General features: G+C 52.7%; 1 protein-coding gene and 1 non-coding gene across 2 annotated transcripts in view; both read left to right on the top strand.

Moving 5' to 3' along the window:
• BNIP3 (BCL2 interacting protein 3) overlaps positions 1-21137 on the top strand; it is a 200426-nt gene that overhangs the window by 116936 nt on the left and 62353 nt on the right. The gene's annotated exons all lie outside the window — the stretch shown is intronic.
• LOC126963485 (small nucleolar RNA SNORA61) lies at positions 6711-6840 on the top strand. The gene has a single exon (XR_007729115.1). It is a non-coding gene; the product is annotated as a small nucleolar RNA SNORA61 (small nucleolar RNA).

Raw genomic sequence — 21137 nt, 5'->3', positions numbered from 1 at the left:
CAAATGCACAATCCTGTGGCCAGTGCACAGCGTCTCCTGGCAGGCACAGGGCCCAGGCTCCCAAAGCTGCTTCATCACGATGCCCCATGGCACACGTGGCACCAGCAGCAGGTGGGGACGGCACCCAGAGGCTGTCTGAAGGAAGCTCAGCGGGAGGAAAGGCTCCTCCTTTCCATCTGCAGGAAGTTTAGCAAAAGCCACAGAACATTCGTTTAGGGACGCGGCAGCTGAAAATGCACAGAAGACAACATCCTGGGTCCCTTTTGTCACATACGTGAACAGCCGTTCAGAGACAGACACAAGCCGGGTATCTGACAGCTCCAACCACTGCAGCTGGGGCTTGTGGCCCTGGGACAGTCCTCGGTGGCAAGAAGCCAGAGCCAGGCAGCCGGGCACACCTGGGCGCGACACGAAGGGTAACCAAGGAGCCGCACAGGAAGCTCCGTCCAGAATCCTGAACCAGAAGCGCAGACGGTGCCAACTTACAAGGCTTCGACCTTATGATGGGTTTACTGGGGTACTTCATGCAGTTTTGATCATTTGAACGTACGGTGGATTTGTCAGGACATGACCCCCTCGTCTGTCAAGAAGCATCCGGATGCGGCGCCCATCAAGACAACCTGTGATTTCCGCCAGCTGGTGTGTCCCCTCCCCACTGCTCTGGGTAACTGACTATCGATCCTCACACACGTGCAGCCCGAATGACACATAAAAATACTAAGAAGCATCTTTACCAGGTGCACGTGGCAAATGAGTCACTGCTGAAGGTCACCACCTGTGTGCCCAGGGGAGCCGCCTCTGGGGAGGGGGGTTCTCTGCTCAGCAGCAGGGGGGGTCAGCACACAGGACCATCCGGAGAAACGTTGTGGGGAGGACAGGCTCCTCCTCTCACCTGCAGGTAAGTCGAGCAAAAGCCTCACCACCTCTTCCCAATGGAGGCAGTCACCTTGCACCCCTGGGGCCTGGATACACCTGTGCCTGGTCTACAGGGCTGACTCAGGCTGCAGCAGGGGCTACTTCCAGAGCCCTGTGAACCACAAACCACGTCAGAGATCAGCTCTGTGGCCCTCACTTTGTATTTCCACCCATGGGTGCTAAACGAATCCATTACCAGATGAAAGCAGCCTCGTTCCAAAGTCGGTGCTGAATCCATGGGAATAAATTGGGCCCCAAGGCCTTGACCTCGGCCTTATTCTCATAGGTCGGTGGCTCTCACAGGATCTGAGACTCACTCCCACCACCAAGCAGCACTAAACACCAGACACCAAGCCAGTCCTTAATTGCAAGAAGGACGTGGCGGGCAGCGCTTGGACTTCAGTTGTCTGGGGCTGAGGATCTGGCCCTGCCCAGCCCCAGGATATGGCCCTGACTGCAGACTCTCATGTTTGAGCATCACCTGAACCCTCTCCCGACTTCATACACACCAGTGTGCAGTGTGGACACAGTGCCATTATATGCATTATTAGTGTATCTGATCCAAAACTACCGCAAACACACTGCATTCATGCTGGGTTGAGGGAGGGAGGCGCTGTCCAGGACAGCACTGGAGACAGCGTCCCTCTCACTGGGGTTGACACAGGACCCAGCTGCCTTCGTTTCAGCCCTGAGAGCCCAGCACCAGGGGGTTGACACCCCTGCTGCACTGGAAAGAGCAGCGATACCTGCATAGGGACGAGAAGGCCGAGTGGAGAACACACACGCGCAGGGCTGCTCAGGTGATGACAGGAATCGCCAGCCTCGTGGGGCCTGTGCCACATGCCAGGGCCCTTCTAAACGCACTCTGTGCTGCGTCTCATGCAGTCCTGACACTAACCAGCGGGGCAATGTGTGTCCTGTGAGCATCCCACGTTTATCCTTCCTTTAGCACGGCCGTGCAACCGACCTCTGAGGGCTATACAGTGGCAAGGCAGTCAGTGGTGTGCTCCTGCCCATGCTGGGCTCTGGGCTTGCTGGCACCACAGGACATGAGGCCTCTTTCATGCACGCAAAGCCTGGCGTGCAAGGAGCTCACACCCAGTGCATGTCGGCCAGCAGGTCTACAGCCAGGGATTGAGCGCACGCCTCTTCCCTCCTGGACAACAGTGAGGCTCACTCTCCGGCTCCTTTGCGGGTCCCAGGGGTTGCGCCCAGATGCTGCCACACCAGCGGCCAGCACATGCTCTGGGGCTGGCCTTCCTCCCTCCCTGGTTCACTCTTCCCAGCCCCCATTCCTGACCCCGGAGTCTTTCCTAAAATACCACACGCTACACACAGGTCCTACACCACATGCTACACACAGGTCCTATACCACACGCTACACACAGGTCCTGTACCACACGCTACACGCAGGTCCTACACCACACGCTACACGCAGGTCCTACACCACACGCTACACACAGGTCCTGTACCACACGCTACACGCAGGTCCTACACCACACGCTACACGCAGGTCCTACACCACACGCTACACGCAAGTGCTTGTCTCAGCTCCGCTTGGGGTGAGCACTGGTGGGATATAGGCTGAGAGCCACCCCCAGGGTGGGATTCTGGACCCCTGGGTAGGACCTAGAAGCAGGGTAGAATCTGAACCCCAGGGCAGGACCTGGAACCCAGGGCGGGAGCTGGACCCCCGGGTGCCTGGTATTCTGGAAACGGATCAGTCACCATCAGGCCAGGTGAGAGCCCCCCTGCAGTAGGTGTGGGTGGCAATGCCCTGGCACTCAGCAGCCTCACTGGTGGTACACTGGGACAAAGTACAGAAGGGAGGTGGGGACCACTTGGCTCCCGTGGGTCAGTGCAGCTGTGAGGACTTCAGAGGGCTTCTGCTGGCAGCTTCAGTAGCCTCGCATAAAGAAAATGACAGGCATGGTCTGGCTCGCTTTCAACCCAGGGCACGCTGCCCAAGTCCGAAGGCCCTTGTGGTGGCAGATAAGGAGGCCCTAGCGTCCTGTGGCCTCTGAACACCAGGCGCAGGAACTCTAAGGGCAGCACAGTCACAAAGGGGACAGAACACACGGCCTCAATTGGTCTCCAGCACCAAAGTCAGGGCCCTGTAGGAAAAGATGGGACCCTGAGACCTGGATGGGGTTAGTGGGTATTTGGGTTTCCAGGGATTTCTGTGCATGGAAAATAAAGGCAGAGTACATGCTCACAGCCTGCGATTAAACCAATTGAATGTGGACAACAGTGAGCAGCAGAGATGCTGGGGATGAGCTGCACCCATCACCTCCACAGGCCAGGCTCCCCCACGCACGGGCAAGCTTTACAGGCCGGTGGCGATGTGCTGAGAGGCGCCCTCACTGTCAGTGGAGAAACCGAGTGTGGGGGTGAGAGAGGTGCCCAGGGTCCCACCACTCACCAGGAATGAGGCCAGGCTCATCCAGATTTTCCAACTTCTGAGCCAAACTTTTAAAAAGACAAACACGAACTGACCAGAAATAAGCAGGCAATGCTGGCCGGAGACGGACGGGCAAGGGCGGCGCCTGTCCCCAGGCAGACTCAAGTGTCCCCAGGTGGAGTCACATTCACAGCACTTAGAAGAAAACTCATTCTGGACCATCCGCATGCACTGTGGGGAGCTCCAGGGAAAATGACAGCTGGAATTCCTCTTCAGAATCTCTGAACGAGACTTGAGGCAGGAAGGGGGCAGAAGACCAGGAACCCCATGGGGAGAAGACTAATTACTGGGCTCCCTGCACCCCCAGGTTGTCCGACGGCACAGTGGGACACAAATCCCGGGGGAGGCACGGGTGAGAGGGTGGTTGAGCCAGGACACCACAGGACAGCTCATTAGTCTCCCGTTGACCACGTTCAGATAGAATGTTAAGATGTCGGGATAAAAAGACAGTGAAGTGAGAGCAGGCGTTAATTAATACCAAGGCACGTGCCAACTGATATGGCTCAGATCCCGCTCGCCAGCGGGCAAAGAGCACACACACATCCATCCTTTGCCTCTCTCCTTCACTCCTGCGTCCCAATCCCATGTCATCATGGCCTGCGGGCTTCTTGGCAAGACCTGCTCGGTTTTAATTTCTTTCCAAACATTGAAGAAAAAAAAATGTTGCATTTTAATTTTCTTATGCCATTCTCAAATTATGTGCTCTTAGCCACTGTTTTCAAGACAAAGTTCTGATCGACGCTGGTGGCCAACGTGACCTGCCTGCGTGAACTCTGCACGTCCTCGTAGAGGACATGTTTGTCATTGATACTTGGACAATTCATTTGAAATCTGCTTCAGTCTTTCTGGGGTTTATTTGTAAGGGTCTTGAAAAGAGTTCTATTGATAGCAGTTTGTTTTCTATGCCTCCCAGAGAAAGGCACTACTCCTGTTGAGAAAAGAATCTGCTGTGCACCTCCCAGTTGAGAGTCCAACTTCCGAATCACTGCTCAGGCCCCTGGAGAGATAAAAAGAACAAAACCAAGCCCAGCAGCCCTAAGAAATCTGTGCCCCCTGAGCCCCCAAGGCACCCAACACCCTTCAAGGTACCAGAGGGTCCTTGGTGTAGGAGTGCAGGACTCTCCCCATCCCCAAGCGGAGGGTCCTTGCTGTAGGAGTGCAGGACTCTCCCCATCCCCAAGCGAAGGGTCCTTGCTATAGGAGTGCAGGACTCTCCCCATCCCCAAGCGGAGGGTCCTTGCTGTAGGAGTGCAGGACTCTCTCCATCCGCAGGCCTTAGTGCTGCGGATGGCTCAGGAAGCTGGAACTGCCTCTGTGAAGAAGTGGGCTGCTATCCCGGAGCCCAGGGGAACAGCCTCGGTGCTGTCCGTGGTGCTGCTTCTCTCTATTCCTGACTTCAGCTCACTGACCGCACCTTAGTCTTATCTGTTAACGCGGTCTGAAACCTAGTGGTGACCCCTCCCCTTAATCTATGGAACCAACCAATCCTGTGTCTGCCTGACTCTCGACCTAGCTCTTGGCGTCAGCCCTAGCAGAGACTGGTCCGTAGGGTGGGCTGCCCAGGGGTGGTTCCGGCCTAGACTCATACACACCCCACCTGTGCCACACCTTGTCTTCCCCCATATCTGCCAAGCCAGCCCCTAACCTCCGGCAGAGCTTCCCATGTTGGCCTGCACCCCACAGGTGAGTGATACCAGAAACACGAACCAAGACGTTCTTCTCTGAGCTTCTTCACAGAGGAAGCTTCTTGGTGGTTTTCCTACACACGCCCATTTTTTACATTTTTGGTAAATCGAAGTTATTGGGGAAAAGGAGGAGGGTACCCAGGCCTTTTCCGGGCATGGCCCTTACATTCACAGAACCTTCCCTGAGCCTGCCAGCTCCTCCAAGCCACAGTTTACACAGACACTGGGAAGAGAAGTTACATGCGGAGGCCTCATTCCATGTCCTCTTCCAAGTTCATGCAAATTTCCCCTGGTCCGTCCTTGGCCATTCCAGAAATGAGCTGAAAACTGTGACATGGTGGCCCCACGCTCACAGCTCTGCTTTCAGTGGCTGGCATTTGTTTGTTTGTTTGTTTAGACAGAGTCTCGCTCTGTGGCCTAGGCTGGAGTGCAGTGGCACGATCTCAGCTCACTGCAAGCTCCGCCTCCAGGTTCCCACCATTCTCCTGCCTCAGCCCCGCAAGTAGCTGGGACTACAGGCTCCCGCCACCACGACCGGCTAATTTTTTGTGTTTTTAGTAGAGACAGCGTTTCACCGTGTTAGCCAGGATGGTCTTGATCTCCTGACCTTGTGATCGGCCCGCCTCGGCCTCCCAAATTGCTGGGATTACAGGCGTGAGCCACCACACCCACAGTGGCTGGCATTTTGTTCTCACTGCTCCACTCCTCCAACATTGTCAAAGCCTCTTCAATCCATGGAAACAACGAGGACAGCAAGAGCTCTCAGGTAATGGCGAGCGAGGTGAGGTCAGAACTAGGGTTAGGTTAGGGTTGGTTGGGGTCAGAACTCACCTCCCACCTAAGTAACAAAAGTGCTGAGAGGCCACATCACGTGGGACTACGTAGACTGAGAGACATGAGCCGGTTACTGAAGAACCAAAGCAGTGTTCGCCTGAGGGCATTCGCCAATACCCAGCCTGCACCTGTGTTCCATCACCTTGTGGGGACGAGGGAGATGAGAAACAAAGCCCGTGTCTGCTTTGGTGTGGGGTCCCACAGGACACTCTCCCCCATGCAAACCTTTAGCGTAAGGGGAAACAGAACTATACGACCCACGCTCCGCCCCACCCCAATTCCACAGGACTGCAGAGAAGCCCGCCTTGGTAGGCAGCAGGAGAAGAAAAGGAAAAGGAAGGAGAAACCCCAACTTTGAGGGTGGTGACACAGACTGATCAGATGACCTCAGCAGACCAAGGGACTCCAGACTGAAACCTGGGCTTGAAGTGGTTCCCAACTTGAGAGCCTCCGGCTGTCTGGCAGGAGCAACTGTGACCCTCTCTGGAGAAGGCACCTTCATACCAGCTCTCAGAGAAACCCCACAAACATGTCCTAACATGCAGCCAATGAGAACCAGGAAACCGGGAAACAAGGTACATGAGGAAGAGCCAGGATAAAAATAATTGAAAGACCCAGACTTTTTGAACATTAGAATTGACAAATACAGTTCACAAAACAATTCTATTTTTAAAACTAGATTTTTTAGAGCAGTTTTAGGTTCACAGCAAAGTTAGCAGAAAGTGCACAGAATTCCCATATACTCTTACTCCCCGTCACATAAACTTTTTCTATTTCTTTGAAGAAATAAGTTACAAGCTTGAAAATAACTTCATATCCTCCTGTTCCCTTTCCCATCGGATCTGAACACCGGTCTTGGTGGTCGTAAAAGGAGGAAAAGTAATAGTGAAGCTGGCCTGAATGTTGTAATCTGGTATATGGCATGTGGGCTAGTTTCAGACAGGTTCAGAGATGGTTGGATCTCTGAAATTGTAAAATGAAATGTAGGCTAAGGGAAGGATGTGTATGAAGCTCTGGAGATTCATGTTACATGCAAAGCTGTCCTCGTGTGACTATGGACCTATGGAGTTGGGAGAATCTCTACGGGAAGCAAAAGGCAAGACCCCGGTCATTTTAGGTAGAAACAACAGCATGCTCTAGGTGTAGATCAATTGAAGATTAATAAAGACTGATAAAAGTAAAAAAAAAAAAAAAAAAGAAAAAAAGAAAATAACTTCATAGAGTAGAAAACTATAAAAGGTGATATGCCGAATTTGAATAAAAGAACATTTTTAGAAATAACAAATGTAATAATTAAAGTGAAAGGCACAATGGACACTTTCGGTAGCAGATTGGACCACAGAGGAGAGGACGGATGCACTGAAGATAATTCAGAACAAATTACCTGGAATTAAGCACAAAGAAACAAACGAAGAGGCAGAGCCCAGAGAAACAGCTACGAGAGAGAAAGGAGAGAATGAGTAGGTCTCTCAGAGGGAGACGTGAAGGGGAAACTTGGCAGATATAAAAGTTGAAGATATGGTGACAGAATTCTCAAGAACTGATGAAAGACAACAATCCGAAGGTTCCAAATAAGTCAAAATCTAGATCTACATAAGAAAACTCAAGGAGAAGGAGCAGGAAGGACAAAGACAAAGACAAAATAACAAAATGTGCCCGAGGGAAAAGCTCAAGGTCAAACAAAGGACATTTGGACTAATAGCTGACTTCTTACAGGAACAAGGAAAGCCACATGACAATGGAATCGTGCTTTTGTTGTGTTGTTGAGACAGGCTCTCACTCCGTCACCCAGGCTGGAGTGTAGTGGCACAATCTCAGCTCACTGCAGCCTCACCCTCCCAGGCTCAGGTGGTTCTCTGTCCCTCAGCCTCCTGAGTAGTTGGGACTACAGGCATACACCACCACACCCGGCTAATTGTGGTTTTATTTTTTGTAGAAACAAGGTCTCACTGCTGGGATTACAGGTGTGAGCCACTGCACCTGGCTGGGATAATGTTTTAAATATGCTTTTAGAAAAATAACTGCCAGCCAAGCATGGTGGCTCACACTTGTAATCCCAGCACTTTAGGAGGTTGAAGTGGGTGGATTACTTTGAACTCAGGAGTTTGAGACCAACCTGGGCAACGTGGCAAAACCCCATCTCTACAAAAAATATAAAAATGAGCTGGGTGTGGTTGCCAATGCCCGTGGTCTCCTCCTCGGGAGGCTGAGGTGGGAGGATGGATGGCTTGAGCCCAGGAGGTCAAGGCTATACTGGGCTGAGATGGTGCCATTGCACTCCAGCCTGGGCAACGGAGGGAGATCCTGTCTCCAAAAAAAAAAAAAAAAAAAAAAAAGGAAAGTCAAAAGACAAACAACCTAATAAAAATATAGGCCAAAAAATCCAACAAGCACTTCACAAAAGGAGATGTACGAATGTCCAACAAACATAAAGAAGCCCCCAAAATCATGAGCAGTCAGGGAAATGGTCATTAAGTCCACAAAGACAGGCAGGTACTCACTCACCAGAACGGCTGGAACTAACAAGACCAACCGTGCCAGATGTTACCAAGGCTGCAGAACAACTGGAACTTTCATCCAAAATGGTACACGTGATGTTTTGTTTTCTTACAAATCAAAATGCACACCTACCTTAAAACCCAATGGTTCCACCCCTAGAAGGTTCTACACAAGAAATGAAAAAATGTGCCCTTGAAAAGACTTGTACGAGAATGATCAAGGTGGAAGCTAATGTAGGCTGTTACAATAATCAACCCCCCAAATCTCCTTCCTAAATTATGTAAAATAATTTTACAACCTCAAAAAATCCTTCAGCAAACTACACCCTTGGCATGACGTGAAGATGAAGATGGAGTGCCCCCAAAACTGCTGAGTAACAGAATAAAAAGAGAAAAAGCAACAAATCCAGGCCCCACATCCTCCCGCTCCCCACCCCACTACTTCCCGCTCTCTGGTGGCAAAGGTGACCAGGAGAAACCACAGGGACGCAGGCTGAGTGACGAAGGGTCCATCGGACACCACCAGAAAGAACAAAGCTGCTCTCCACGTGGGTGAGTCAGAGAGGTGCCTGGGCGTCCTAGGACCTCCGTCACTGCAGGAAAGGAGCCTCAGAGGACCCAAGCAGCCAGACCCCATTACCGGGCAGCGCGAGGATCTGAGGGCCAGGACATGGTCTGGCGAGCTCTTCAGAGAGGCAAACTCGGCTTAGAGAGGCAAGAGTGATGGAAACAGACAGGCGTGTGACTGAAAACATCAGTCCTGCAAACACAGAGCTTCTGGGGAGAAACGGCAGCAAAAAGGAAGAGAGAAACTCCCTTTGGCAATCAGGTAGAGGAAGAGAAAAGAAGAAAAAGACAGAGAGATAAGGTCCTGAGAGACAAAATATGACCATGAACTTGGGAATATTCACAAACCTCCATCATCAAAACAAAACAAAAAAACCTCACTAAAATGTGTGGACATCGCCAGGCTGACAGAAAAGGGATTCATTAAGCTGGGAACCTTGTAAAATATCCCAACATCAAAAATATGAGCCAAAAGAAAAAGGTCACAGAAGACTATGGGAGAAAATCAGGAAAAAGAACTGATAAGAATTCCCTCCCTGTTAAAAACCACCATAGGGCTGGGCAGGGCAGCTCGCTCCTGTAATCCCAACACTTTGGGAGGCCAAGGTGGGAGGATCACTTGAATTCAGGAGTTCGAGACCGGCCTGGGCAGCATAGTGAGACCCTCCCCGCCCCCTGCTTTCAAAAAAGAAAACAAGACACGGCAGAAGAAACCTGTACATCCAAACAGAACCAGGCACACGCGAACAGCATTTGAGGGTACGGAAAAACACCCTGAATTAGGAATTCAACAGCTTAGGGCAAAAAAAAATCGGAGAAATGAAAAAAGAATTTATTGAACTCAGAAAAAAAAAAAAAAGCACCTCAAAAATGAGAAATAAATTGTAAGATGCCCAAGGGAGTATCACACAAACGAAAATTTAATAAGAGGCATTTGAGGAATAGGCAAGGGGAGAAGCAAGAAAATAAAATGCGGCCGGGCGCGGTGGCTCAAGCCTGTAATCCCAGCACTTTGGGAGGCCGAGGCGGGTGGATCACGAGGTCAGGAGATCGAGACTATCCTGGCTAACATGGTGAAACCCCGTCTCTACTAAAAATACAAAAAACTAGCCGGGCGTGGTGGCGGTGCCTGTGGTCCCAGCTACTTGGGAGGCTGAGGCGGGAGAATGGCGTGAACCCGGGAGGCGGAGCTTGCAGTGAGCCGAGATCACGCCACTGCACTCCAGCCTGGGAGACACAGCGAGACTCCGTCTCAAAAAAAAAAAAAGAAAAGAAAAGAAAATGCAAAGAGAAAAGTAACAGGTCAGCAAGAAAGAGGAGGAAGTGGAAGGTGAGGAGGGCAGCACTCCCAGCCCCAAGGAAGGGAAGCAAAGCCATGTGTCAGCGCTCATAGCTACAGCTGTGCTCCAGGAAGACCATCCGTACATAGAAACAGGCCCAAATCCATGGTGCAAAGGGCTCACCAGCCGCTAAAAAATCAACCCAGACCACCAACTTTGAGGCATGCTGGTAAAACTATTCCATTTCAAAGCTAAAGATAAAATCCTCAAGGCTTCCAGGCAAAAAGGTCAATTAACTTGACGAGTCAGGCCCGGGCCAGCAGCAGACTTTCAGGACATGCAGAGAAGTAAAGAAACAACGCGGCAACATTAAAAAGAAAAAAAAAAAAAAAAAAAAAGCTCCATCAAAGAGAGCATGGACTAAGGATTTTAGAAACAGTCAAGCCTGGAATTTCTGATGGTTCCAGAAAGTAAGGAAGTGCTTCACAAAACAAAACACACACAAACACACAAAAACCCCAAAACCACGATGAGCTGGTCAACAGAACACAGCAGCCAGCCAGGAGCTCCTGAAGCTCAAAGCCGGAGTGATTTAACAAAACAAATATTGTCATTACCGGATTTTAACCCACGGAATAAGTATCCTCATGTCCCTACTGACATAAACAAACAGATAAATGGGGAGAAGGAACAGCCTTTCCTTACAGGAAATCGCAGGGAGTGGAAAAGCACAATAGGCCAGTGCCCGGGTGCCCCAGAGAACCTGGTGCCAAGGCCGGAAGCAGAGACTGAAGAACCAGGCCCTGCACAGTCTCAAAGCAGCGCTCCGAGATCCATTAACTACAGAGGAAAGCTCTGAACAGGGACTTCCCCAAACGAAGCCCCTTCCCTGAGTAGAAACCAGCAGACACAACCTCCACCCGGTGGTCCAGCAACGTCGCCCTCAACATCACACCCGCTCCACTCAGAGGATGCATCATTCATGCTGTTCCTACCGAAATGCACGACCTCATTCCCGTCAGGAGAGAACCCCAGCTAAACCCACACTGGGGACCTTTTATGAAATAACCGATGGGAAGTGTCCAAAGGACCAATACAAGGAAAGACAGAGGCGGTGCCGCAGCTGGAGCCGTGCGAGGAGACGCACACAGCGCCGTGCACCCCAGCTCCACGCACCATCATCTCGCGGGGGATGGGGAACACACAGTTCTGTGCACCCAAAGCTCCTGGCGGGGCGGGGGACACACAGCTCCGTACACCGTCAGCTCGCGGGGGTGGGGGGACCCTGGGTCAGGAGGAGGATGTCCACGGGAACCTGTGGGATTGGGACAGGTCTGTGGCTTGGGTGATGGTGTGGAACCAATGTTAGTGTCCTGGTTTTGGCAAATGTACTGTGGCTGTACGAGATGCTAACCGGGAAAGAAAGAACTTTTATCTGAAGAATGCAGGTCCTTTTAATGATCAGGCCCACAGACACACTAAAATGAGGCAGCAGTCATGCCATACTCCCCCACTTTGAGCTATGCGTTCCTCTCTCCAAACTGCTATTGCCACGGTAACTATCAATTAACTCAGTAATGCTGTACCAGACACCATAACCCATGGCCTGTAGCTTAGCTATGGACAGCCAATGCCAATCAATGTTATCTCTGCAAACCAATGAGAATTTCTGACAAACAACTTTATATCAGTCCACCCCCTGCCCTGCCTTTTTACCTTTAAAAACCTGCTGTGGCCACGTGCAGTGGCTCAGGGCTGTAATCCCAGCACTTTAGGAGAATTGCTTGAAGCCAGGAGTTCAAGACTAGCCTGGGCAACCTAGTGAGACCCTGTTTCCACACACACACAAAAATTTTAAATAGCTGGGTGTGGTGGCACCTGTAGTCCCAGTGACTCAGGAGGGCTGGGGCAGGACAATTGCTTGATCCCAGGAGTACAAAGTGCAAAGAGCTCTGATCATGCCTCCCACTCCAGCCTGGAGCAAGACCCCAACTAAAAAAAAAATCCAATTGTAACTACTGCTAATCACAGTGTATATTAAGGGCAACTTTAATCAGTGTTCCCAAGTGGCAAGTTCCTCAAGCTTGGCCCAAACAGCTCTCTGCGTGGGTTAATTTTGCCTCAGCTTCTTCCTCTTAGGTTGACATAACCTTAGGAGAACCTGGGTAAGGGGTACACAGAACTCTGTTCTGTGTTTGTAACTTTTTGTCAATCTAAAATTATTTTAAAACTTAAAAAAAATGTTCATGACAGCTGGACTTAAAAGAGCCTAAACCAGGAGAATGGATAAATAAGCCGTGGTGGATGCGCACAGTGGAACAGCACGCGGCCGTGAGGAGGGGCGAGCTGGACACACGGAAATGGAAGACCCAAGACGCGATGCTGAGAACGGAAAGCCAGGCACAAAGCGGACGCCCTGGACGGTGTTATCCACGTGACGTCGGAGCGCGGCTGAATGCACCTGTGGTGGGAGTGTGGCGGCTGGGGGTGTGAGGAATCTTCTAGGCTGATGGCTATGTTCTGTAATATCTGCTGGGGGGGGGGTGTTACACAGGTGTGTGAATTCATCAAAACTCACTCAAGATCCATGCATTTCATTGTGTGTAAATTTTACCTTAAACTGAATATAAAGAGTGTGTGTGTGTGTGTATTTTTTTTTTTTTTTTTTTTTTTTTTTAAGACAGGGTCTTGCTCTGTCACCCAGGCTGGAGTGCAGTGATGCAATCTTGGCTCACTGCAACCTCTACCTCCCTGGCTCAAGTGATCCTCCCACCTCAGCCTCCTGAGTAGTTGGGACTTGGGTCATGTGCCCCCACGCCCAGCTAATTTTTTTTTCCAGATGTTTTATAAAGATGGGGTCTCACTATATTGCCCAAGCTTGTCTGGAACTCCTGAGCTCAAGAGATGCTCCTACCCCGGTCTCCCAAAGTGCTGGGATGATAGGCATGAGCCATCGTGTCCAGCTAAAGTATATTTTTGAAAAAAAGGATTATAAACACATATTATACTTTTGTATTCACTTCCGAGTGAGCTGCAGACCTCAGTACACTTCCCTCTCGACACCTCAGCTCACACTCCGGGCTGTCCTTGAGGACTGGAAGACACAAGGGCCTCAGCACAGCCACATGTGCCCTTCACTCATTGGGGAAGCTCGCTCTCCTGGGCACCCGCCTGTGCCAGGTGCGGGTGGAGGGCGGTGCGGTGCTAAGTCAGCCTCGGACCCTCTCCTAGAGGAGCTAGGACCCTCCCCTCTCCTGGGGAGACAGAGACACGCCCAAAAACATGTCAGGAAGAAGGGAGAAGCCAACATCCAGGCAGCCAACAAGCATGACACCGGCTCAGAATCCCTGCTCACTAGGGAAACACAGACCCAGCTGCAGTGAGCCACTCGCTCACCCATGAGGACGGCCGGGATCAAAACGGAACAGAGTGGAAAGGGAGTGCTGTGAGGATGTGGGGAAACTGGAACGCTTGTGCATGCCTGATGGGAACATAAACTGAGGCAGGCACTGTGGAAAACAGGATGAAAGAATTGAAAGCAAAATCTCAGACGGGCATTTGCACGTCTCTGTTCACAGCAGCATGATTCTCAAGAGCAAAATGTGGAACAACCCAGTATCCATCTGCGGGTGATGAGTCAGCAAAACGCACATCCCTTCCTTGGAGTAGGATTCAGTCTTCAAGGAAATTCTGACACGCAGGCAACACGGGTGAAGCACGCCAGTCACACGCGCGCACACACAAATACCACGATTCTATACAGCTGAGGCTCCAAAGGAGTCAAAGACCAGTGGGGGTGCCAGGGGCTGGGTGTGGGGTACAGTTTACGTTTGGGAAGATGAAATACTTCTGGAGACGGTGTTTGCACAGCACCGTGATTGTACCTACTCTCACTAAGCTGCACACCTAAAAATGGTTCAGATGGTGACTTATGTGTATTTCGCCATAATTTAAAACAAAACCTCCATCCTCTGAGTGCAGCACATGGTGGTGTCCTGCTGCCCTGAGGAAAAGCCCACACCCGTCTCTACAAAAATACAAAAGTTAGCCAGGCGTGGTGGTGCAAACACGTAGTCCCAGCTACTCAGGAGGTTGAAATGTGAGGATCACCTGAGCCCAGTAGGTGGAGACTGCAGTGAGCCATGATCATGTCACTGCACTCCAGCCTGGGTGACAGAGACCCTGTGAAAGGGAAGAGAGGAAGGAAGAGACGAAGGAAGAGAGGAAGGAAGAGAGGAAGGAAGAGAGGAAGGAAGAGACGAAGGAAGAGACGAAGGAAGAGACGAAGGAAGAGACGAAGGAAGAGACGAAGGAAGAGACGAAGGAAGAGACGAAGGAAGAGACGAAGGAAGAGACGAAGGAAGAGACGAAGGAAGAGAGGAAGGAAGAGAGGAAGGAAGAGAGGAAGGAAGAGAGGAAGGAAGAGAGGAAGGAAGAGACGAGTGAGCAGGGCACGGTGGCTCACAGCTATAATCCCAGCACTTTGGGAGGCTAAGGCTGGCAGATCACTTGAGGTCAGGAGTTCAAGACTAGCCTGGCCAATGTGGTGAAACCTTGACTCTAGTAAAAACACAAAAATTAGCCAGGTGTGGTGGCACACGCCCGTAATCCCAGCTACTCAGGAGGCTGAGGTACAAGAATCGCTTGAACCTGGGAGGTAGAGGTTGCAGTGAGCCGAGATGGCGCCACTGCACTCCAGCCTGGGCAACAAGAGCAAAACTTTTCTTTTTCTCAAAAAAAAAAAAAAGAAGAAGAAAAACACAGGCAGCCATGGAAGAGGCCTCGAGAGTGGGATCTCAGGCACAGCAGGTGTCTGCTGGCACAGGCTGGCAGCGCAACAGTTCAGGTCAGCTATAAGGGACAATGCAATTCTCTCAGCAGCTCACATGCCCACCCAGCCTGGACCATGGGGCAGCGTGCTGTGTTTCCAGCTCTCCTGACCACGGTGCTCAATGCTGCCACTGGCAGCGGGAATGGAGTGGGGGTGTCAGCCTAGCCGGCCCAGCCCCCGCCAAGTCTCCCATACTCCCAACACGGGGGATGCACCTCCTAGGGCCTGGGGACACCCAGCAGAGGGGCCACACTGGCTCCTGGTGTACACCACTGTGCCCGTCTGTGGCAGCAGCTCCCGGAACACAGCCCGTGCTGCGGGGATCCTGCACACAGCTGCCCTCATCCTCTCACCTCCTCACAGGGTTCCCTGCCCTGGCTGTTCCTACTGGCACCTACCACCCACTCCAGCCCACTCTCCACTCCCTGAAACACTTGCACGCCATTTGTCTGATCCACAGGAAAGCTTAAAATAAACAGGTGATGAATGTTTATAGAAAATGTGGTGTCAATTAGCTGGGCATGGTGGCACACACTTGTAGTCCCAGCTACTTGGGAGGCTGAGGCATGAGAGTCGCTTGAGCCCAGGAGGCAGAGGTTGCAATGAGCTGAGATCACGCCACTGCACTCCATCCAGCCTGGGTGACAGGGGGACTCCGTCTCAAAATAAAAGAAAGAAAATGTGGTGTGCACATCTGACGAATACTACTCAGCCGTGAGACACAGGTGCTCCTGCCATTTGTGGCCTGGATGAAACTTGACACCGCGCTAAGTGAAATAAGCCAGGCACAGAAAAACGAGTACTGCACAATTCCACTTCTATGAGGTGTTGAAAATAGTCAAATCACAAAAAAGACCGGAAAAGGGGGCTTCCAGGGCTAGGGAGGGGAAGTGGGAGCTCCCAACAGAGGAAAAGTTTCCGTTAATGTTAAGTGAGAGGAATAACCTCCAGAAATCTGCTACTCTGCGCTGAACCTGTACCAACCATCAAGGGTCACTGACGCTTTAAGTGTCGTACGCGTAAAATTTAAGAGGATTTATCTCATGTTAAGTGTTCTTATCTACCACGATAAAAAAAAATTGAAGACGAAAAAGCAAGCTCATCCGGAGTGGTTCATAATCATAAAGGATTAAAATCAACCCAAAATACCTTATAAGGAACTGATTAAAGAAACAATTGAATAGTATAAAAATGCTCACGAATATGACATTTTTAAAAAGCAGGATATAAAATGATTATAACATGATCCAAACTGTGTATGTGGCTGGGGGAAGTTTGCAAACCCATCCGTGGTCAGGAGGTCAGCAGGCAGCCGGCAGATGTCTAGATACGGAGCGAGGGGAGGGCCCTGTCTTGGTCAGCTCATCCCCATCAAAATATGCCACAGATCACACAGCCTAAACAAGACATTTCTCACAGTTCTGGAGCTGGAAGTCTGAGGCCAAGGAGCCGGCAGTTTGGTTCCTGGTGAGGGTCCTTCCTGGCTCACAGAGCTGCCTCTATGCCCTGTGGAGACAGCCCGATCCCATGTCCCTTCTTGTAAGGGCACCCATCCCATCCCGGGGGCCCACCCTACAACCTCATCTCACCCCACCACCTCCCAAAAGGCCCACCCCCCAATACCATTACATTGGGGGTCAGAGCGCAACCTATGAACTTGGGGGACACAATTTGATCCACAGCACACCTAATGACTTACAGAAGTCACCTGGGCAGGTATTAGTTATGAGTACTGATTGTCTTCACCCCAGTCTTCTGAAATTTTAGAACTTTTATAAATAAAACAAAAGAAGCACAAGGTTGTGAAGGAGCCTGTGCTTAGTGTCATGGCAAAGACTTGGGGAGCAGTGAGACCTCCACACACAGCGTGACTTGCACAGAGGCGCCCCAGCATGTGGGGCGTGGAGGCAGAGCATCCCAGAGATGCAGCAGCTGGAGGCCGAGGGAGGAGGCCAGAAATGAAGCTCCCCCCATCTTCAAGACCTTTGCTGGATGCCGCTGTAGGGAATGGGGGCCCAGCCAGATTTTCAGACCTTGCTGGCTTGACAGCCCAGCGCTATGGAGGGAGTGGGGGTGGCCTCAAACCAAGGGTCACCTCTCCAGAGTGCACAGATGTGCTGCCGTGCTGAGAGACCTCTGCCGGGGAAGCCAGTGAGCCAAAGGCAGGTGACATCAGCAGGAAGTCCTGGCAGGTGTGGAGGACCAGGCCTCACAGCTGTGCAGGGACCATGCTGTCCAGGGCCATGGGAGAAAGGGTCTAGCCCTTGGCCTTACTGGGAAAGGGTGGGTGGCCTGGCTGAGATTGTTCCACTTGGGGGTTGTGGGTATGGGGGGTGTCAAAAGCCGAGGGGGCAAGGCAGGACAGACAGGGGTCTGGTATCGGATCCGGCCCAAGCTGAGGTGACTAAGTTCTTGAATCACAACTAAGAGACAGGTCCTGGCTGGGCACAGTGGCTCATGCTCATAATCCCAGCCATCTGGGAGGCCAAGGCAGGAGGATCACTTGAGATCAGGAGTTCAAGACCAGCCTGGGCAACACAGCAAGATCTTGTCTCTTTAAAAAAATTTTTAAAAAATATTTTTAAAAATGAGACACAGGTCCGAATGCTGATTCTGCAACTCCAAGCTCCTTAGTTCTGGTGATTTCGGGTGATGTCTGCACCCCCTGCTGAACTGCATGCTCCTTGATGGTGTGGCCTGAGCCTGGTTCCCCGTGTGGCCTCACGACAGGCATTGCTGGTGCTCAGACACATGTGCTGCTGGGTGAAGGGTGCGGCCCCCACCTGCCTTTGCAGCTCTTCCCAGCCCATCCCGGGCTTCTCCAGAGCCCCTGCAGCCCAGCTCTTGTACCCTAACAGGGGGACACCCACACACCGTAACACAGATAAAGAATTGGAACGGAGCCTGCCATACATACAGCAAGTACATTTATGATGGCTGGTTTTTGTTTTTTTGTTTGTTTGTTTTTTGGATACAGAGTCTCATTCTGTTGCCCAGGCTGGAGTGCAGTGGTGCGATCTCAGCTCATTGCAACCTCTTGCCTCCCAGGTTCAAGCGATTCTCCTGCCTCAGCATCTCGAGGAGCTGGAGATTACAGGCGCACCATGCCCAGCTAACTTTTATATTTTTAGTAGAGATAGGGTTTCACTATGTTGGCCAAACTGGTTTAGAACTCCTGATTCACTCACCTGGGCCTCCCAAAGTGCTGGGATTCCAGGCGTGAGCCACCACACCTGGCCATGGTTGATTATTTTGATCATTGCTATTTCCTTTGTCATCTTTTTTAAAAAATTAGTTTATTGTTATGCCATTTTCCACAAACTCCTAGATCTTGCAAAAGTGTCATGGATGCATGCTTGTGGGACCAAACCCCAGAGCCTGGAACCTGCTGCCCATGAGCTGCCTGCCGTGGAGGTTGTGTCCTGCACGTGGGCTCCCTCAGGGCACCTGAAGTGTGAGAAACACTGACTGCAGGGCATGCTGGTGACAGCTTCTTTTGGGGCATCCGAACTGAACCCACCACCCGTCCTCTTCATCTTTCCCTTTCAAAATCTGGATTTTGGTGGCTATCATTGGAAATTGATAATAAAAGCCAGAATCATGCCTGGGCAGATATTTTCAATACAAATAATGTCCTAAAACAGTAAGCTTGGCCGGGCGCTGTGGCTCAAGCCTGTAATCCCAGCACTTTGGGAGGCCGAGTCGGGCGGATCACGAGGTCAGGAGATCGAGACCATCCTGGCTAACCCGGTGAAACCCCGTCTCTCCTAAAAAATACAAAAAACAAAAACAAAAAAAAACCAGTAAGCTTGTCCATGGACAGACCAATCTGCTTGAAAAAAATCCTACTTAAAACTGAAACTATATCCTCAGTGAACTCCCAACTATAACTTGTTACCGAAGTTCCTTCTTGCCAGGCATATTCTTTGTAGTACAAAGCTGACCAGGCCAGATAAGGAGTGAGATGCCCGGCTTCTTCCAGATTTGTGGCAAAGGCTGCAATCGACTCCAGGCCAGTTGGTACCCTTGTTCTCTACAGCCCCAGAGCAGCCCTGGACCAGGCCCGGGGTGGGGGGCGAGGGGGGGCAGGGGCAGGGGGAAGCCTGTGCTATGGCCCAGGCACTGAAGCCCAAACCAGACATGTCCTGGGCCAAGCTCTTCCTCCTGAAAGGGCCGCAGGGTGCCTGCCCGCCTTCCACTGAGCCTCCTAGAGACGCTCCGCCCTCCCTACTCCGAGTTTACTTACTAGGGGGTCAGCAGGGCAGCCCGACTTCCCCTTTACTTGGGGGAGGGAATCCGGCCCCAGCTGCCAAAGCCAGCACTGATTCACTACCCAATCCAGCAGGGGTCTTTTGACCCCTGCGTTTAATCCTCAGCCCCTGCAGAGGCACGGCCGGGCACTTTCTCCTCCTGCCACCCACCCGCAGGTGGAGGCAGGCTTCCCCAGCACCTAAGGGCTCCCTGGCTCCCTCCATGACAACGGATTTCCTACGGTTCTGCAAGCGAATCCCAGGTCTGCGCGTCACCATCCCATTTCTTACATTTGCAGACAGCTTGCCTGGGAGAGCCTCCAGTGCATTCCAGCACCGCACCAAGAAAACAGCCAGACAGACCTCAGACGGGGGCAGAAGGGAGCCGCTCCAACTCCCAGCTGCTTTCCACGAGAGGCAAGGTCACGGGGACACGCAGAGGATATTTTCTAGGAAAACTGTCCGGGCCGGCGCCTCCTCCCGACCCCAACCAAAACCTTTATTCTCTGGCTTCCTGTATCATCAGCATCCCACGGCCACGCTGGCCATCCCTGAAACGGGGGCTGTGAAATTTAAAAGCCAGACACCACGATAAAAATAATCGCACGACGCCACTTCCCGCAGGAGGCACAGTCGGAGACGCGGAGATGCGGGTCGCCAGCCCCGGCCCCGCACCTGCGCGAGCCCCACCCAGCGGCCGCGTCACCGCCAGCCCCGAGGCCTGTGCAGGGCAGGGGGTGCCGTGGAGAGCACCTGCCGGTCGGGGGCCGCCGGGAGAGGCAGGGAGGACCCCGCCCCAGACAGGGGCGTCTCTGCCGCGGGACCCCCGCCCTCGGGACGTCGCCCCCGGCCCGCCCCACGCCGCGCAGGGCGCGCGGATCCCGGACGCACCGTGCCAGGCGCAGCGCAGAGGCCCGGCCCAGTGTCCCGGTCCCGCCCCGGCCGCTGCTCACCGAGGCTCCCCGCGAGCGACTCTGGGCGGCGTCCGACGGCCTCGATCGGCCATGGCAGAGGCGGCGGGCGGGGACGCGCGTCACCGTCACCGCGAGCAGGAGCCCCGAACCCGGCCCGCCCCGCCGCCCCCGCTCCCGGGCGCTCCCCGCGGCCGCGCTCCTTGCTCGGCGACAGCCCCGCCGCGATCCTCCGCCACGCAGTCCCGGTCTCCGCGGAGCCGCCGTGCAGGCTCCTAAAACAGGGCTCGGCGTGGCTGAAAATAGCCCGGGGGCCGCGGGGCGCGTGTGGGGAGCTGGGACCCGGCCCGGCTCAGGTGACCGGCACCGGGCGCTGCGGCCTGAGAGGGACTCACCAGCGCTCAGGCCGATCCCAGCGCCATGCGCAGCACGGGGGAGCTGCACGCGTGCGGCCTCACCCTTAACTCTTGGCGTCCCATCCCCGAACGCTGCCTCCCCTGGCCTGTTGCGAGAGAAATGCTTTTTGGAGTCTGGCGTTGAGCAAATGAAGCGGCTGCTGCGGATTGAGATGCACAATCTCAGCTCTTCTCCGGGGCCTGGGATCGCAGCTCACCACCGCCGCGTGCTTCTGGGCTGGGACTTCAGGGTAAAGCGAGAGGAAGGCCCGCACCCACTTGTTGGTGTTCAGACCACATATAATCTCCATCCACGCCACCACGGCCACACCGATGGGCGCTTTGTGAAAGGGTGGGATGGAGCAGCAGAGCTGGCGACCTCTGCAGAGCTGGGAAGTCCCTGAACACCCCCCTCCCCGACACACACCACCACCACCACTGAGCTTGCAGGTGCAGGAGGAGCCCTCGGGAGCACGCACGTGGAGCACAAGAGCCCCCTCCACACGGTCT

The sequence above is a fragment of the Macaca thibetana genome, chromosome 9 (genome assembly GCF_024542745.1).
Source record: "Macaca thibetana thibetana isolate TM-01 chromosome 9, ASM2454274v1, whole genome shotgun sequence".
Classification (NCBI taxonomy): Eukaryota; Metazoa; Chordata; class Mammalia; order Primates; family Cercopithecidae; genus Macaca; species Macaca thibetana.
This window is presented reverse-complemented; position numbering and strand designations above follow the sequence as displayed.